Genomic DNA, 18,798 nt, shown 5'->3' with positions numbered 1-18,798 from the left:
GGCATCCAATGGAACTCTCCAGCCACTTCTACACACTAATTTAGAACCAGGGTTGCTAATGCTCTCTTGGGTCCTCGGCTCTAGCTCTAATATGTTGTAGCAGAAGACTCTCTATTTGTGATAACTAAGGTTTGCACCTTAGATATCACAACACCTCCAACAGTACGACTCCTCATTTATGCCAGAGGAACCTCTAAAATCCCTGGCTCCAAAACCACTGTTCAAGGCTTTCTGGTCCTGTACCATGAAGAGGCTGAGATTACAAGTTCCTCACCAACCACCACTGGCCTTATGGTCTGCAGTCAGGCCAATAGTTTCTGGATACCCCACCTGCCTTAAAGCCACCCTCTTGCCCTGGCATCCCATGTACCCTCAGGAAAACTGTGTGATGGTCAGTGTCACAGCTGTGTGGCAGGAGAGGGGTGGCAGGAATTAGAGGAGAGTTTTCGTGCCAAGCTGTCATCCCAGAGAACACACTGCTGTGATGATGTTTGGAGCATGATTTGGATGGGAACCACAGCAAAGAAGATTCAGAAACCAGCAGACAAAATCAGCCCCAGGTGAACATCAGTGTGAATTCAATAGCTTCCTTTCCAGTGCAACCTGTCCCTCACCTGGACCCCTTTTCCCAATGGAGGACCTGCTGTAACTTCTGTGCTGTGCCACAGCAATGTCAGGGGTAATGCTGGATCCTGAGCCAAAGCACAAAACCCTTCTCCAGCAGGGTGGTAGGGTTGGCTGATTTGTCCTCTGTGACAGATGGGGTTATATCTCTGGAGACAAGGTTCCTCCCAGGTCTTCCTCTGTGACAGCTGGCTCCACAGAGGCCCTGCATCAGCCCCCATGTGTCTGGAACTGAGTCTGACTGTATTGATTTAGTAGTCCATTGTCCTGTGGGAAAAGTGCTTAGTAGTAAATACAGAACATGACCAATAGCACAACAACCAGAGTCTGTGTTAGAGCTTCAATGCCAGGCCTCGGGCTTCAGAAACACCACAAGCAACACCACTGTGAACTGGGCATTGCCTAGTGAATTGAGTGGATCAAAGCAAGAAGCATCAGAAATAGGACGAGGACACACAATTTGCCTGCTCCCGGTGCCTGCTGAAATGTTGTAAGCCATCTGATTGTAACAAATAAAGACTCTTTGAAAACCTGAGAGTTCAAAGGCAAGAATCTGATTTCATGTACATGATTTTAACACTTCTGAGGGGACACTGATTTCAGTGCAGTTGATCCTGATTTTTAGAACTATAAAGTCAGGCTCCAGCCTTTTAGTTTTTAAAATGCCAACATTGTGCTGTCACCAACTCCAAGCCTGGAAACACTGGCAGTTCATGACAGATCCTCATTTGTCACATCCTCCTTCCCCTTTCTGTACCTCATTCCCTGCTAGCCACTAATCCTCCTACTACGGCACAAGTAAATCAGGAACAGTGTGATATATTCTTGTAAAACAAAATAGATGAGGTTTGAAGAACATAAACAGCAATGCACTAACCCAGTTCATCGTATGATCCCAGGCTCTAAACAAAAGGGCAAGGGTGGGGCCCACAGACCAGTCCAAGTGTCGGGTGGGTCCATGTTTTACGAAAGATAAGAACATATTCTATTAAAAAAAGTCTTTTGTACAGTTGCTCTTTGCGACCCTGAAGGGGGAAAAAATTATCTCTGTGCACAGACTGCAGTGGTGTGAGGCGGTGCACGCACATACGCATGCCCTTGCAGTGGTGTTGCCAGGCACTGGGGATGTGTGTACGTTATTCACAGGTCAGCACTGCCAAGGGAATGTCCATGGAAACTCCATCACACAACAGCAGCGTGGCAACAGATTTGCCCTATGGTATATTTTTGTCTTGTTGTGGTGTTTTTTCAACTTCTGTCTTTAGTTGTTATTGTAAATGACAGTTCTAGGATGCTTCCTCTTCCTATTACCAGGATTTACAAGGACTGGACATTTATGTGAATGAGGACATCCACCACAAGGATTCTGCCATCAAGACAATGTGAAAGTCTTCTTGCTGTAGGACACTAATCATGGTGCTGATCCACAGTGAGGCAATTTTATGTGGGTCTTGTAAGGCCCTCAAATGCAGGGTGTCCCACACCAGTCCAAGCCAGCCCCCAGTCCCTTGAGGGGCAGCAGAATGACCCACTAACCCCACTGAGCTGGGCTGCAATGCCCAGTGGCCTATTGAGACTGTGAGAAACCAAGCAGGGATGCAATGAGGAGCATGGATTAAATACTGAGGCCAAGCAATCCAGGCAAATCTTACCCTGGGGTAGGTATTCCCTGAATTTCCTAGGGTAGAATTTTTATCCGTTTCAGAGGCAGAGAACAGAGAATTGATTGAACCACAAGTATAAGCACATGCATAAACACAAGCACCTTGGAAGTGTTATATTTCTTTGCTTGTTGTTGTTGTTGTGTTGTACTCACTGCAGCTGAAATATCTTGAAAGTAAATTGGATTTGATTTCAGTCCAGAGGAGCCGGATTTAAAATACTGATCTACACCTGAGTTCAGACTCCTCAAATGTTTTTGACTGCTCAGATATAAGAACCTGGGGTCAGCCCATCTTAGGAATCATCATGAAACAAGTAGTGTTACTGAAAAAAAGGAAAATTAATACCCTCCTCTAAAATCAAAATAATAAATAAATTATTTTTCCCTGTTTCTCAATCAGAGAGAATGAAAATTTTATGTGGTTGACTTTCTGTAATACACATGTAACTCCTAGCCATTTGGCCAAGGATTTTATTCCAACCAGATGTTTATTCTTTTCAGGAGGGGTTAATTATGCCTAAACAAAATGTATGTTTCTTAGGAAGTAACTTTAAGTGCTTAGGAAGACAGGTTTGCCTGTTTATGCTAAAGAAAATCAGTCCATCAAATTTAATGACAAGCAATATTGTCCCTAAGAGAAGCTTTGTAATTACCCATCCATCCCTTTCTATTCTTTGTAATTATTCACTTGCAATTATCTCCATCCTGCCTGATGTTTTTCTAAATCCTGCACAAATATAAAGTAAAGCAACAGTCAGATAAATCACGATAGCTCTTTAAATTTCTGCAAGGGTTTCTGCAGTCAGAGAGAGGATGGTGTGGAAGGGGTTACACTTTGTGCTCAAGTTCCTCTTTTTGTCCCAAAGGAGAGGAAAGAAGCAGAATACCTCCAGAGGCTAATGAAACGTGGAAACAATTTGTGTACAAGCAAAAAACCAAGGCTTGTCGTCTCTCACTGCCAATAATAATACTTTATTTCCTATTTGTACTGTATAATGTTCAGGATGAAAAACAAGTGCTATTACTTGGTAATTCCCAAAGATGTCATTTTATAGGTAGTGTGCCATCTCTCTTAGCTCACAGTGTGTAGAAATAACTCTGCTTCCACGCAAACAAGAGTCAGGAGCTATCTATGTTATTTTAATTTGAGCACATTGAAATATCGTTGATCCAAACTTCAGGAATTTTGGCTTCTTTGAGGAATAATACTTAGAAATTAAACTATTATAAGCCAATTTAGAGCTCTCCATCTGCAAAGGAAAACCAGTTAAACCTCCTTTACTATTAGTATTTAAAACTTTATTTTTGTCCAAAACTAGAAAAGGTAGAGCACAGCACCAGGGTAGGTAGCGTGTGAGGTTGATTACAGATCAGCACTCATTATCACTGATAGTTTCCTCCAGAAAGAATTGGTGTGAAAACCAGCCCAAGATTAACCAGGATGTAGCCTGATAGCATTAATGGAAATTTCCCTCTATTTTCACTGGATCTGGATGTGTCCAGGGAAGCAGCCGAAACTGCCTTCTAGAACAATGCACAAGGATGCTGAATTTAGACCCCCTGCAAATGACCACTGGGATAATTATAGCAGGTGTCAAAATCCCTAAGAATAACTGAGAAACAGGACCTCCCAGCCTGCCTGTGGTGTCAGATCAACAGAGATAAAACAACAAATGAGGTCTCAGTGGGTCTCCCCAGGCAGGGAGCTGAGCCTGCCGGCAGGGCTCGGCCTCTCTCTGGGAGTTTGTTTGCTGCTCCCTTTAGAGGAAACCTCCCTGCAGGTGGTATACATCCATCTCCTCAGCAGGCACAGCAGATTAAGAACCAGCTCTACTGTCCAGGAATGCAAGCTAAGGTCAACAGCATTCCCATAATGTGCTTCCAGGGGCCCGAGCAGCTGACACTTGCCCCACTGTATGCAGTCATTGTGTATTTCGCGACTGCCTTGGCCCATCTGCACTTAAAGTTCTCATGAAAACCACAGTGGGCTTGCCTTTGATAAAATAAAGCATAAAAATAGCAGTACCATATAGCCCTACATACACAGAGGAAGTTCCAAGGGTCTGCTACTCTATTATAGCCTGTTTCAAACTTACAAAAACTGGAAAACTGCTACCATATCTTCTGGCTTGGCTGATCAGCACTGAGAACAACCTGTACTATGTCCTGGTCTAGTGCAAGATGTTCCTGCCCATGACAGGTGGGTTGGAACTTGGAGGTTCCTTACCCAAACCATTCTATTATTCTACAATCCCAGCTGTCTGCTGTGTGCCTCATCTGCAGCAGGTTAAATTCTCAGATGACATACTAGTAGTGCTTGTATTGTTTCAGAGTGGTAATGATGGGGAACCAACTAGTTATTACTAGAAATACTGTCTAGAACTGCCAGGTTTTTAAAAAATAGCCTCAGCCTCATGCCATGTAATAACTGCAAGCAGGGAAAAAAAAAAAAAAAAAGAGATGCAGCCTCAGCCCTATCATAGCCTTTTGCATGCAGGTGCTTTACCATCAGACATGCACTGGTGACACTTGTCAAGTGAAAACACAGCTTTGTTTTAAAGACTTTAGTAACCCTCAGACAGTCCAGGAATTAAATGATGCAAGAGTGACAATGCTTAGTCATATCTTTGTAAAGCCAAGAAGGGGGACCTCTGTCTGCAGCTCCCTTCCCCAGTCACTATGGCAATACTGCTTTAGAACTTTAAGTAAATACAGGCTTTGAAGATGGAGTTTGGGAAGCCAACTCAGTAATAAAGGATGCTTCAGACAAGAACTCCCTGTCTGGGAACTCCCGACAAGAACTGCTTGCTGCTAAAACCAGGAGACAACCATTAAACAGAATACCTAGAATATCACATAAGGCACTCTAATGTTAGAAGTTTCTCCTTTTTATTCAGAGAATCACAGAACAGTTTGAGTTAGGAGAGACCTTTGAAGGCCAGCTTGTCAAATCCTCTTGCCATGGGCAGGGACACCTTCAACTAGATCAGGATCCAAGTAGCATTATAATTCAAATTTAACAGCCACCAGCAGCAAATACATATTTTAAAACAATATCAAGTGTACTCATCACACAAAAGTAATGTCTTAAGACTAATGTATATGTCTTGCCCTCATTAAACTCTGGTGCTCTTCTGGTCATATCCACAGAAGTTTTCTGGGATTAGAGAAAACTCCAAGGGCAAACCCAGCCTTTGCAGCCCCAAACAGGACTAGATACTATGGAAATGAATTGCTAACACTGTTGACCAGCTCCATTGTTTAAAGCAGCACCCTCTCAGACTTCAGCAATAATTCAGCAGTGAAATAAACAGCTCTGATCAGATAACCAGGGAAATTAGATAAAGAGCACAATAGCTGTGAAGACAGGAATATTTCATGAAGAGTCATATATCAGTTTATTCCTGATTTAAGTCCCTTTTGATTACTCTTTGTTTATACCTCACATCTGTATGACAAGTCAGAAAGAAAGGCAAAGATCTTTTCTGACAGAATCTGTTTTCCCCCAAGGTGAGATGTGCACGTTACCTTCATGACTTAGCACTCAGCCATCTCCTTGTGACTCTTTCATGTTACTTGCTTTGAAATAACGACTGTGTTTCAGGACATAGCAATTTCCTCAAAGCTCGTTTTTATACTTTAGTGTGCTCCCGGGATACCAAACCATTCAAAAGTACTCTTTTCCTCTGCGTCTGTTCCCACAGAAGTCCAAGGCAACTCCTTTGAATCTCAGGACAGTAGCTTTGAAATTCCGCCCCCAACATCACTTTGAACATAAGCAGGTTAAACCCAAGCTTAGCACTTATTTTATACCCTAACATACTAATTTCTTTCAAAGTAAGTCATTTAACTACAAAAGACCCCCAAACAATAAAAAATCCAAGATGCCTGGATATAATGGAATTAATGGGGTCACCACACTCTTTTAAGAATACACTTCCTAAAAATGTTACTGGGAGGGCTGAGTGTGGTTACTGTGGATGAAAGAAGCTACAGGCAGCAGGAGTAAGTGTTCAGTGCTGGGAAAGAAGAAATCTCCATCCTTGTCAAATAGGGCTACTGTGGAATTCAGGATGCTCCGTACACACAGCTGGCTATAAAACTCTTCAGATCATCCAGCTCTGCTTCTCCTCTAGAGCAAACCATTCTCTTTGCATTTCTTGTTGCTCTTATCAAAGGTAAATAGGCTGGGCATTTTGTGGTACTCAAGGGTTTTCTGAAGATGTTCTCAAAATACCTGGTCAAGCCAGAGGACCCCATCTAAGGGAGGAGAGGCCATTCTCTTTATAGGTTTGGGGGCTATTCTTCAAACTGACATATTGTGAAAGACACCTTTTCTTCAGAGAGTTTTGAGTGGTAGATTGATACCAAGCTGAAACATACCTATCTAGGTTTTATCACCATTGTAAATAATTTGGGTATCTGATTTGTTATCATAAATTCAATATTGAATACTTTCAAATTACTAAATTTAGCAAGAGGCCAAAACTACTGGTTTTCCATTGCCTTTTTATGGACATGCCATGCAGCTAATGGCCAGGCATTCCCACCCAGTGTCCTATTTTCAGTTTGTCTGAGACTGAAACTTTTGTTTCCTATGCCTTAGGAAATTAAATAGCACAGATAATACCTATAAATAATAAAAGGCTAAACACCTTAAAACTTTTGCTTTAAAAGTAACCACAGAAATCTAAAAACCTTTCAAAGATATCTCCTCCACCCCCAGCTTGTGAATGAGGCTCTTGCTACCTCAGGTTCAAGGATGTGGTATCCTTTTTCAGTTTATGTTACTCTGAGTTCCCTGAATTTGAGGACTTACTGCCTTCAGCAATACAATGTTTTAATCACCATTCATTATTCTGAATCCTAATCTATCTTTGGAAAAATATTTTAAGAAAATTACCTTAGCTTTTTTCCCAAAGCAGTTCTACGGGAAGAACAATTCCACTGCAGTTAGGAGAACTTCACTATGGAAGGAGAAGGTTTTTCTGAGGTGATGAGCAAGTCTTAAGCATTGCATAAAAGTCCCCAGAAATTCCTTCATACTTAGTCAGCCTCCTTTCTCTCCAGGTCTGCAAAAGTAGATCCTCTTCCTCTTGCAGTTCTGATGCTGCAAGCTGGAGCAAGTTGCAAATAGTGAGAAACTATGCAGAATTAGCAAATATCAAACTTGTGATAGATTACAATTTCCAATCATAATGATAAATAAATTGCTAATAATCTCTCAAATTTGCTCCATTATAAATATATAGTCAATTCACTAACCGTAGTAAAGTTATTTTGGAAATACCTCACTGTAAATGAGGCAAAGTTTTGATTCTATTTCTTGATGACATAACACCAATAGAGAATGTCTTAATGTGAGAATCTAGAAACCCCACAGTATTCCTGCTCAGGTAATAATAAATGCAAATAATTTTTGAAAAGCAGTAAAATACTTGAGAGCTAAGGTGAAAGTCACAGGCTTTACATCTCTTTTAAGCAGGAGTAGCAGAATACAGAATCTGACTTGTTACTCCTATTAGCAAGGGGAGAAGCAGAGGCACTCACTTTTGTAACAACTGCAAATACAGCTTCTCTGAATTGCATGGCCAAGTTCTGCACTGCAAATAAGATCTGAAGATTATTTTAAATGACAAGTGTGAATATTTAACCATTTTTATTAGTGACAATTTTTATTTTTCTCACAAATTGCTATAACTAGATGTAAGAAAGTTGTGTATGTATTTTGCAAACACTCCACTATGGCCATATCTTGCAATCTTACTTAGGTAAGGTCTGGCTAGTAGGATTTACTTCACAAATTCATGCACTTAGAATTTGTATCACAAAAGTCTTCCCAATGCTGTTTATTCTTTTAAAAATCCTCAACATATCAACAGGAACACAGAGCATATCTTCAGTTGCATCATTAGCTTCAGTTTCAGGAATTACTAAAATCCCCTAAGCTACAATTTGTCATGATTCTCATTCTTGGGAAATCCTTTAAAGGAACTGTTAAAGTAATTAAGCTAGTGTCCTCGATTTAATCTTTAGGGCTGCTTAGCCAACATTGAGTCACCGAAGTCTTCTAGGTCAGACAGGAAAAGAATTGACGTCATTGCAAAACGCCACTGCGTAAGTGTCTCTGAAAAAAATGGCAGCCAAGTGCACACAGTTGGATAATCAGATGCTGTGAACAACAGGCAGCTCAACAGGTGAGCTTAGGGAATTAGGCACTTCAGGGCTGAACCAAGCGTGTCCTCATGCAGATGATAAAATATCTACGATGCACTTTCTCTGACATAACATATTTAGCAAACTTATCAAGATGTTTCCTCAGTCCAGAAAGTCAACCAGCCTATTAGGAGTGATAATTTGGCACAGAATATGCTCGAGGGACAAATACGATAAGGGATGTTTCATACAAAGGGGCTTCCACTGCTGGCCACTTATGTCAATCTGCAGCTAAAAACAGAGCAGCATAAAAATAAACTTTAACTCTTCACCCTGAGCAATTAAGCTGTTTTCTAACAAAAAAAAGCACAGCTTAAACAGGCACCAGGAAAGACAGATACAGCTCTGCTGTAACACTTACTCAAAAGTCAAAACCAAGCATTTAAGCAGGGCATTCTAGATATTTTCCCATTCCATGTTTAACATTTCGAAATTGCAGATGAACAGGAGCAGAACCACATAGTTCAAAGAGAGACCCCAGTTTCCTCAGAACCTGAAGACCCTTCAAACCTGAACTGTTCCACCTCAGACTCATTTTTAGAAAAGTCACAAACAGGAAGCACATTTGCTGTTGTCCACAGGCAAATGAAGGGAGAACAAAGCTGTGTTTAGGCATACACTAACCTTGAACCTTATCCCAGTGACTTATACCTGCTGCAGCACTAATCAGAAGACTTTCCTCATGACTAGCAAAAGCCCACATCCTTGCACTGATTTGAATGATTCAGAAATGCATCTAGCTCTGGCTGTCCAAAATCCTTATCCTTATCCCCAGTATAGCCTCCTTGCATCTCAGAAATCCTTCCCTCAATAGAAATAAAACCAGCATATATTTGGTCTTTAAATATGCTAATGGTTCTGGTCTCCAATTTATCTCTAAGAGCTTTATCTATGTAACTATAAAGCTGACACTGTTAGAGTCATGCTAAACCTAAGCTCGGACCCAACCCAAAGCCCACGTAACTCATAGCTGCCACAAAATTCTTCAATTTATTGTCTACTCCAATTCTTCCTACAAGAACAGTGACACAGCATCCAGTAGTAATCTCAGTTCTTCAGACTTCTTTTACAAGCAATATAAAGTAACCAGAATTTAATGATGGCCCTACAGCATCTATCCACAAGAAAACTTCCCCTGTCGGTACCTAGAGGAGCTGTGACCCTAACAGGACCTAGGACAAACACGTCTTCCATGTTGTGAAAAACTTTACCAAGCTCTATCTTGAACCCAAGACTTTAAAATTTTATATTTTAAAAACATGCCTTTAGTTATTTTTGTCTTGTCAGACTGAGCTTTCATCCTGGCACTGCAGGGCTTGTGGGATCCAGCAGTGAACAGTCTTCACCTTTGTGGCACAGGGTTAAGGCACAATCATAGCTCAGTGCCTCTGTATAGCTTGCAGCATAAACAAGGATACAAAATGCATACTTGAAAGCATATTTATAACTCTGCTGACTCTGCCATCATCCTTATAAACATAATCAGGCTACAGTCTCACCTTGAGGTTAGAGCTTGTGCCCAGGATAGACTTGATTTTATTACAGGACATGCAGAGTTACAGTAGGATGAAGACTAAGCCAAAAAAGGGTGAGAGTGCTGAGTTCTGGAAGAAACAAGTTTGCTGTGCTGTACCTATTCTACTCTACAGTTAGAGTTGGGCACAAGAGATGGAGAGATTGCTTTATCACTAAATTTTACAATACCTGTAGGTTGATGATGAAGGCAGGCACCCAGAGAGATGCCTGAAATGGATAAGATGCAGACTGGTGTTGAAACAACCAGCATTGACAGGGTTGGGCTTAATGAGCTATAAAAGTGGGGCTAGAACTGGCTGAAGCAGAAGGTGGTATGCAAAGCCCAGTAAAGGCTGAAAGCAGTAGCAAAAGGCTCCAAATATCTTAATGTGGATGGTGTCAGTAATGTCACAAGCCTACGCTAAGCATAGCACTGAAGAGGGAACTCTAAATTCAAGATAGTAGAATTAAAAATATAAAGAGGTTGCAGGACCCTACAGAGACAGGCTACAATCACCTTAGATTACAAATATAAAACTACCAAGAATATATTTATTGCTAGGACAGAGATAGCAGATTGCCTATTGACCCACACACATTTCCACAATTTACTGTCTAAATTTGTAATTAGAAACCATGCAGTTTTTATCGGATCCAGAAAAAAAAATCCAAACAAAAAACCAAAACCAAAATCCAAACCAGAACCAAAGACAGAACCAAACAATTAGTAGAAGGCTTATTTTAGCTACAGCATCCTGGGCCTACCCCTCACTCTAATACTTTAGTTTTAGTTGTGCCATAGAGATTTCTAGCAGTAACAGAACCAAGTGTGGATTAATAAATGCTGGTCTCTCTTAGCTATTTTCTTAGCTCTGCTTGTTTTGCAAGATCCAGTAATAAAGCCAGCTCTTCTTTGCCCCCTACTCTGAAGGAAAACCCTTTCCCCAGACAAAATGCTGGCCTTGCCTACACAACAGTGACTGACTAACAAGAACCCAGTTGCCTCTGCCTGCCCTCATCCACATGGTGCCAGTCTTATTCTTCATTCCCCAATGCAGAAATAGTTCTCAAAATGGGATAGGATTTTATGAGGAGGACTGAATAAGACCACGGATCGCAGCAGCAGAACATTTCCACCTTGATTTTGCCTCTCCCCAAATTTCTATTCTTAGTTTCTTGTTTCTCTTGCCCTCCCCTCTGGCCCACCAGTGCTCCTTCTTCTCCAGCTCTCCAGCATCCTCATCACACAGTGTTGATACAATATTCACAGTGGAGTAGCTGGGTGAGTTAGGCTGCAGGATGCTTCGCCACATGGGTTTGGCAGCAGCTGATTTGCTTCTCCCTCCACTTATTTCTTCCCTTTCCTTACTTCTCCTTTCTAAGTGTTGGGAAACCACAGAGCAGCAGCTGCCCCAGCCACATGGGACCAGCAATTTGCCCAGGGGATGCTCAGGCTAGTCAGGACAGTCAGAATATGAAAACACACCCTCAGAGTCACATTTCTTTGGGAATGATGACTCCTTGTAAATTTTTTGCCATAAAATGCAGTGATGAGGGGAGCTTGGAGCCAACTCTGGCAGCCCTGGTGCTGCAGTGACTGGGTACTCTAAGCTAATCTGACCCCCAGGAAAACACAGAACTTTTAGAAGCCTGTCTAAAAACACAGACATCTAAGTCTGCATGTTCCCACCGTGCTGCACTGAGGATCTTTGGGAAGAGAGTGCAAAGTTGCTGAAGGTACAAGGTTTTTTGGCAGTGGAAGGCCATGCTGGGTACAAGAGAGACTGGAAGTGCAGGAGCAGGATCCACAAGCAGTCACACAAAAATATGCAGGGATGACAGTTTGATAAGGTGGGACGTGTGTCAAACCACAGAACAGAAGTGAGGACTTAGTCTGGAAAGTTTGTATTTCCATGTTAGGAAAACTTAATTAGAGAGATAATCAAGAACATAAGTGACTGACACTGGGATTTCTGATCCAGACATCTTGAACAACCATAGAGAGGTTTCTCTATGCCACACAGTAGCAACTTTAAGTGATACAGGAGAACAACCTTGATTTTCTAATGAGTGGTGAGATAATTGACAGAGCACCGTGAGGCACTCAGATAGAATTGCAGGGGATGGCGTAGCCATGAATCAGCTGGTCCTATTTACCTCAGTGCATGAGAGTATTATTTAACTATCCCTAAACAATAATATACATTTGCATCAGAATTTTCAACCAAAGAATTCTTCAAAGCTTTTGCAGTTTTGGTGAAGAAATAACTCAAAATACTTAAGGTTTTGTTTCAGACATGACATGAAAAACAATGAGTCATAAAACACATGAAATATGTGTCCCTAGTGATATTTCTCACTACTACCAAATGGTTCTTTTACAATACAGATATCAGATAAAGTTGTTGTTTATGTGGACTAGTGCTCTGATAATCCAAACAGACTTTTTTTCCAGTTGCCTTGAATATCCAGTGCAGGGTGAAAGCATTGTAAAATCCAGGCACAGTGAGTTCTGGCTCCCTCCTTTCCAGTTTGCACCAGGAAACTGGAAGGCAAAGATGGGTGAAGTGATAATAAAGGCATCTTTGTAAGTAGGTGCCACAGAGCTGGTAAAGCCCAGCAGAGAGAGCAGCTGAGATTTATGCTCAAAGCCTCAGTAACTCTCCTCCTTAACCTTTAGAAAACCAGGTCTGAAAACACTGTGTAAACAAAGCAAACAAAAGACAAATTCTAATGCAGCTAACTTAGTCTCTAAAAATAAACAGACATTAGCACTTATCCTCATCCTTAATTAGATGAAATAGTATTCTTCCCACAAATAGGTAAGAATGACATTTAAGATACATGTGTATTTGGCAGAAAAGATGTTCTCGTTTTCTAGAATAATCTCCTAGATTTGGACAAAGAAGTGGCCAGAGTCCAAAGAGAAACAAGCCCTTTGTAATGAAGTTCATCATAGGTCTGGAGAAAAATGTCCAGTGGGAGAGCCTGAGGGAGCTGGAGTTGTTTAGCCTGGAGAAAAGAAGGCTGGGGGAGTGTTGGAGAGAGGGAACAGACCGTGACTTGTTGCTCTCTACAGCTACCTGAAAGCAGGTTGTAGAGAAGAGGGTCTAAGTTTCTTTTCCCAAGCAGCAAGAGACAGGGCCTGAGGAAATGTCCTCAGGCTGCACCAGGGGAGGTTTAGATTGGATATTAGGAAATATTTCTTCACAGAAGAGGTTGTCAAACACTGGAACAGGCTGCCCAGGGAAGTGGTTGAGGCACCATCCCTAGACATGCTTAAGAGATGTGTAAATGTGGCATTTAGGGACGTGGTTTAGTGCTGGACTTGCCTGTGGGGTTTACCAGAGGACCAACATGATACTCTAAATCCATGATTCGTTGATTTTGAGCCTTCCAAGCAAAGCTGACAAGCCAGGATGTCTGACGCTGGCTCTCCCTTGGTGGCTGTGCATGTCAATCCACAGCCCCTTCGTCTGCCACCTCGCCAAGCACCTTATTTGCATGCCAATGATTTTCACCCTCCTCAATCACAGATAATAAGGCTGCCTGGTGACAGAAAGTGATGGCCATTTAAAAGGTAGGCCTATATTTTTCACTATCAACACCATAAATATCAAACATCATTTTAAAGAACTGCAGAAGGGGAGGGATAAGTGGGAGTTATGAAATGACTGGCAATAGCTGTAAAATTCAGCCTAGCCTGTGTCTCTACCACAGCACCTAAATCAGCAGTGAATGTGAGCAGTGAGTGGGCTGCCAAGCACCGTAAGTGAAATCTCTTCTGCTCAGATTTTGAGTTAAGATTCTCCTTTCCATATGTCTTAAAGGTAATAAATTTGCTTCCAGGAGATTCCACAGATTCTACTTTTAATTTCCATCTATTCTTTCAACTTTTAAGGAACATAGGCAAATACATTACTTCCTCCTCACCCTTGTACTTGATCAAAATCACAATCACCATGAAGAGCTTTTCAGATCATTCTGATGGTCACTTGGCCAATCATACCAGCAATTACTTCTACTTCATAAGTTCCCCTCCTTGAAAGGTTAGCTTGGCACTCCTGCTTCAAATAATATGGAAACTTTCTTCTTAGGAAAGCAAGAACAAGCTTGTACAAAGGACAAGAACGACCATGTATGTTTAGCAGTCCTTCCTTTCTTCTCCTCTTTCTTTCTCTCATTAACACTGCACTTTACAGTGGCAGACAGAAATCTGAATTGTGAACTGCTTAGCTCCTGGGAAGGGGTTGTATCAGATGAGCTAAGTAGTGTTTACCTCTAATTAAAAACTTAACTACTGCAAGGGACTCTCTGGCCACACTATGGATTTGCTCTTTGGAACTGCAGCATGTCAGCACTTCCTCCAGAAAATATTTTTCCAGTTGAAAGTCTTCAGAAAGTGCCATTAAAAGCTATAATTTAAGCACACATTTCATACAAATACCACCACTATTTTCAAATTGTTCTTCACCTCTTGTGAATAGTTAAAAACTCTTCTAAAATCAGCTGAACAAATGCACAAACATTTTGTTTTAGGCTCTGAAGTTTCCTTTTTCCAATTTACGATATTTTAAACATTTACATATTTTCAAATGGTCGCTTTTGTTCAGGTGTTTGTAGGAGTCACAGGCTAAATTTGAAAGAGCGGGCAAACTTATAAAAGCAACTGTTTCCGAGTCAGTTCCTGGTTAAGAAACTAAAGTGGAACAGAAGGTTTCTGGGAAAAACTTTGCCATTTTTTTGTCCCTGTCATTTACTGTCATACTAGAGGAATGCCTCTCACTAAGGAAAGCCTCTGCTTGGCTGGCAGAGTACATTATGTACAGTCAGGATACTGCATCCTGGATTGTCATACCTTTCCCAGACCTGCCAGCCTGGCTGCCAGCCTGAGGTAATAGGAGGTGCTCAACTGATTGCTAACAACAAGCAGTACTTTTGGGTCTTTACTGGCTGGTGGATGAAGTACAGTATGTGCTGGAAATTACATTTCTTATTCAAAAGGAGAAACTGTCCAAGCAGGGAATATAAGGTAAGCACAGGAGGCAATTAGGCAGAATCAGGTTTCTCTCACAGACCTCCAGGTTCTAACTTTACCTCAATGTTATTTCAGTGTCACCTGAAGCATCTGACAGTGACAATTTCAAAAGGTACTAATTAGCAATAACATTGATTCAGGAACCCATAAGAATCCCAGCTTTACAGCAGAGAGTAGGTAAGCCTGTCAAAGATCTAAATAAAGTAGATGAATGAATGCAACCGTCTGTCACATGTGCATTGTGTGTAACAAAGGTAAATTTAAGTTGAGCTAAGGATGTTTTAAGAGCAAGTGTGCAAAGCTGAGCTTCTGAATAGGTATTATGTCCTATCAAGGACTCATTGTTTAGCAGATCCTATATCTAACAATGCTCATTGTGAAGGCTCCAAAGATCAGTGCATTAAATACCAGTTTTTCAGACCCCTTCACATTTTCAGTGTCTTCCAGTGCTGCAACCACTTGGATATTCCTGCAACACTCATACCTGTATGTGGTCTATTGCTGCCTCTATGCTGTTCTGGGAATGAGAGAAATAGCTTAGATCAATGGGTTCAATTCTTCAAGAATTTCATCCTGCCCTCTTCCAAAGAAATCTTTTTGGAATACCGGCGATCTACTACACACACGAAAAATGAAATCTGGATTTCATGAATGGTTCCATCTGGATGGTTATTTCCAGCAGAGACCAGGAGTAAGAGCATTGTGCAAGGCCATGGGTTAGCATGCCTTGTTCTGGCTCTATGTGCACAGCTGGAGGGAGGATATGGCCTTCTGCAGAAGGAGAAATTCCGGTTCATTGTGCTGGGTGTAGGAAGTGGCTTTATGCAATGCTGTCACAAGCACAGGGAAACAAGAAATGCTTCCCTACTGACAACCTAAGCATGTGAAAATGCTGTGATCTGATTACCAAAGAAGAGTGGAAGGCTGATGACAGAATCAACATCGGAATGGCATCATGGTGCAGGAGTGCCGGCTGAGAGATCTGCACACCCCTACTGAGGAGAAGGTGAGACCTAGATCTGGATTTGTAAAACCAGTGCCATGAATTGCAGCCAACATTTATTCGTCATTAATTCCAACGGGAGTCGTGTTCAGGGGGCAGATCTCTGACACGAGAGGCAATGGTGGGGTATGGGTAGCTCTCTTAGCCATTAAGGGTGATTAAAATAAGGATCTGCATTTTCTTTCTGGCACAGCCTCCAGCAAGGAACCCATTGGGGCAGGCTGGAGGAGGAGGAGGAAGGCAAAGGGAAGGGAGGGTAAAGGGTGTGTGTAAGGGGAGGAGATCTTTGAAACCACTGCTTACAGTTACCAGGGGGATGATTTGTGGCACAGACAGCTCTCTAGACCTCTGCACAGGAACAGGGAATCTGCTGGGCTTCAAAGATAACTGAAACTACTCCTTCTTTTGGTGGCAAGGGAGAAAGATTACTATAGATATCCCTCACTCACCCTTGAAAAGTAATAGTTAATAAATGAAAGATTTCTCTGGACTTGTCTCCCAGGCTAGCTGCTTTCAGGTTTGAATCCTAGATTTTACAAATATGAATCCCAGCTCCATCTTTATGCTGATGCAGGACATGCAATTAGCCACCAGCACCACAGCAAGAGGAAACGATGTAATCCAGTTTTGTCACTGCATAGCAAACCAGCTTGCTGGCAGTTTGAGCTTACTCAGCTCAGCTGGGTTTCTGAGCAGTGCATGCTGCATTCAGTATACCTTTCACAATAAAATTATCCCTTCAACCAAAACCCATACATTTTACACACAACTGACACTCCTCTATTATAGCTGAAAACTAGTGAATTAAAAATCTTGCATTTGCTAGACTTGCTGTTTTCAAGCATCTTCAGAGGCTAAGGGCAGCCAGGGTCTGGTCTACACAAGGATAGGATGAAGCTCAAAAGGCAGGTCTGTGAAGCACTATAAGTCAGTGCAGAATGTGGCCACAGAGTTGTGAAATCAGCCATGTTAAAGCACAATGAAGGTTAGGGATGTTTCTTCACCTTTGTGTTCTACTGCTCTTGTCACTGCGTTTGGTTAATTAATTAAAGCTCCTCCCATGTAGAAAAATTTCCCATTCCAGAAAATCAGTGTAGCAAAATTATTGTCAATTCCCCCTATTCCCACTTCCAGCAGCCTTACATTAATGTGAAGAAGGAAAAAAGGATGAAAGTTTGAACTGTCTCTGTTCAAACAGAACAATTCCCAGCATTCAAAACTTTCCAAACTGATTTTAATTCCAGATTATAACTGGTGAGAGATTTGACTTTTATATTGACCCCAGGGTGAAGTAACATTAAAGCTCAGCAGCAGTTTTGAACTGCAATTTAAAATTAAATGTCAGTCTGCCAGAGCTGCTCAGCTCTGCAAGTCAGCCATGGGTTTTCCAGTTTGAGCCAGCTTAGAAATGTTCTAACTGTGATTTAAATGTTGTCAGCACAGAAATGCTCTCCACTAAGTCCTCCTGTGGCATTTGGTGGCCCTGAATTTCTGGCACTCTCATTCTTGCCTTCAAAACTGTAGAGTTTTTATCTGATTAGCTCTAAGTGATCTCAATAACTACTCAGATGTAGTTATTTCTTGAATCCATTACTTGGAGATCAAACAGTACATCACAAGAACTCTATCCTGCTCCAAATGAAGCCAAGGGCAAAACTTCCATTGATTTCAGTGTGTTCAGGATGAGGCCATAAATCTTTGAAAATGGAGCGTCCAATTTTCAAATTAAAACATAATGAGCTTAATAGTCAGAGATTTAAAGACTGTTGCATTTTGCATCTTGCATGAGATTCTGTAGCTGGGTTACAAATACTACAAAAACTTTGATGGTCTGAGGGAGTCATTTTCTGGGAGCTCCCATCATTATCTATCAGGCCAGTACACAAAACACACAATGGAAGTGATACTGCCCTGATGGCAAACAATGTCTTTGCAAAGCTTCAAACAATTTCTTTGTAAACAACTGATCAGGGTAATTACATTTTCTAATCTAAAACTGTGCTGTGACATTGTTTCAGGTAACACATGAATCATGCTAAAGGGTTTTCCTCTGCTAGCACTGGGTACCTTATCTCAGCAAGCTGCAGTCTAAGGATGGAGACCTAAGCCTGATGAAGTATTGTACTGGCACTGCAGGTAGTGGCTCCACCACCTGCCCCCAAGACTCCTCCAATCCACTGCTGCTGTTGGGCAGACAGCTCTGCCAGGTAATTAGAAAACCTGAGGAAACAGAGGAGCTGTGCCTAATGCCTCATGATCCCAACTCATTTTCCTTAAAAGATGAGGTGTTAGATTGGACAACCTTGCTGCATATCTGAATGATGCTGAGTCCAGGTGAGAGAGCTGCAGGTCCACTTAGCAGAAGGCAAACACGGCTTTGACGACTTTGCACTTGCTAATGAACACAAATTACCTAAAAGACAATGAGTTTGTCTCCCACAAGCTCCCAAACTCTCAGCAAAGTTTCAATGTAATAACATGGCTGTCAAACCCTCGCCACTCCGTGGGATTGTGTTAACAAACTAGTCCAAGTATAGTACACAAATCACATGTGATCTTGCAGAAGGAGCAGCCCCAGCTTTCTGGCTTGTTTGATTTTGTTTTCAACAGCAGTTTCAAAAGGAAAACTGCAGTATGGCCTGCCCCTGATTTTATTCTTCAATCTCTTGTCATGGATGCGATCTGCACACTGCTTAATTTTTGTTATCATTTCCTTGGATATCTACCAGCTATGATTGT

The sequence above is a fragment of the Zosterops lateralis genome, assembly GCF_965231275.1.
Source record: "Zosterops lateralis genome assembly, chromosome: 1".
Lineage (NCBI taxonomy): Eukaryota > Metazoa > Chordata > Aves > Passeriformes > Zosteropidae > Zosterops > Zosterops lateralis.
The sequence above is the reverse complement of the archived record's forward strand: the minus strand, read 5'-3'. Positions refer to the sequence as shown.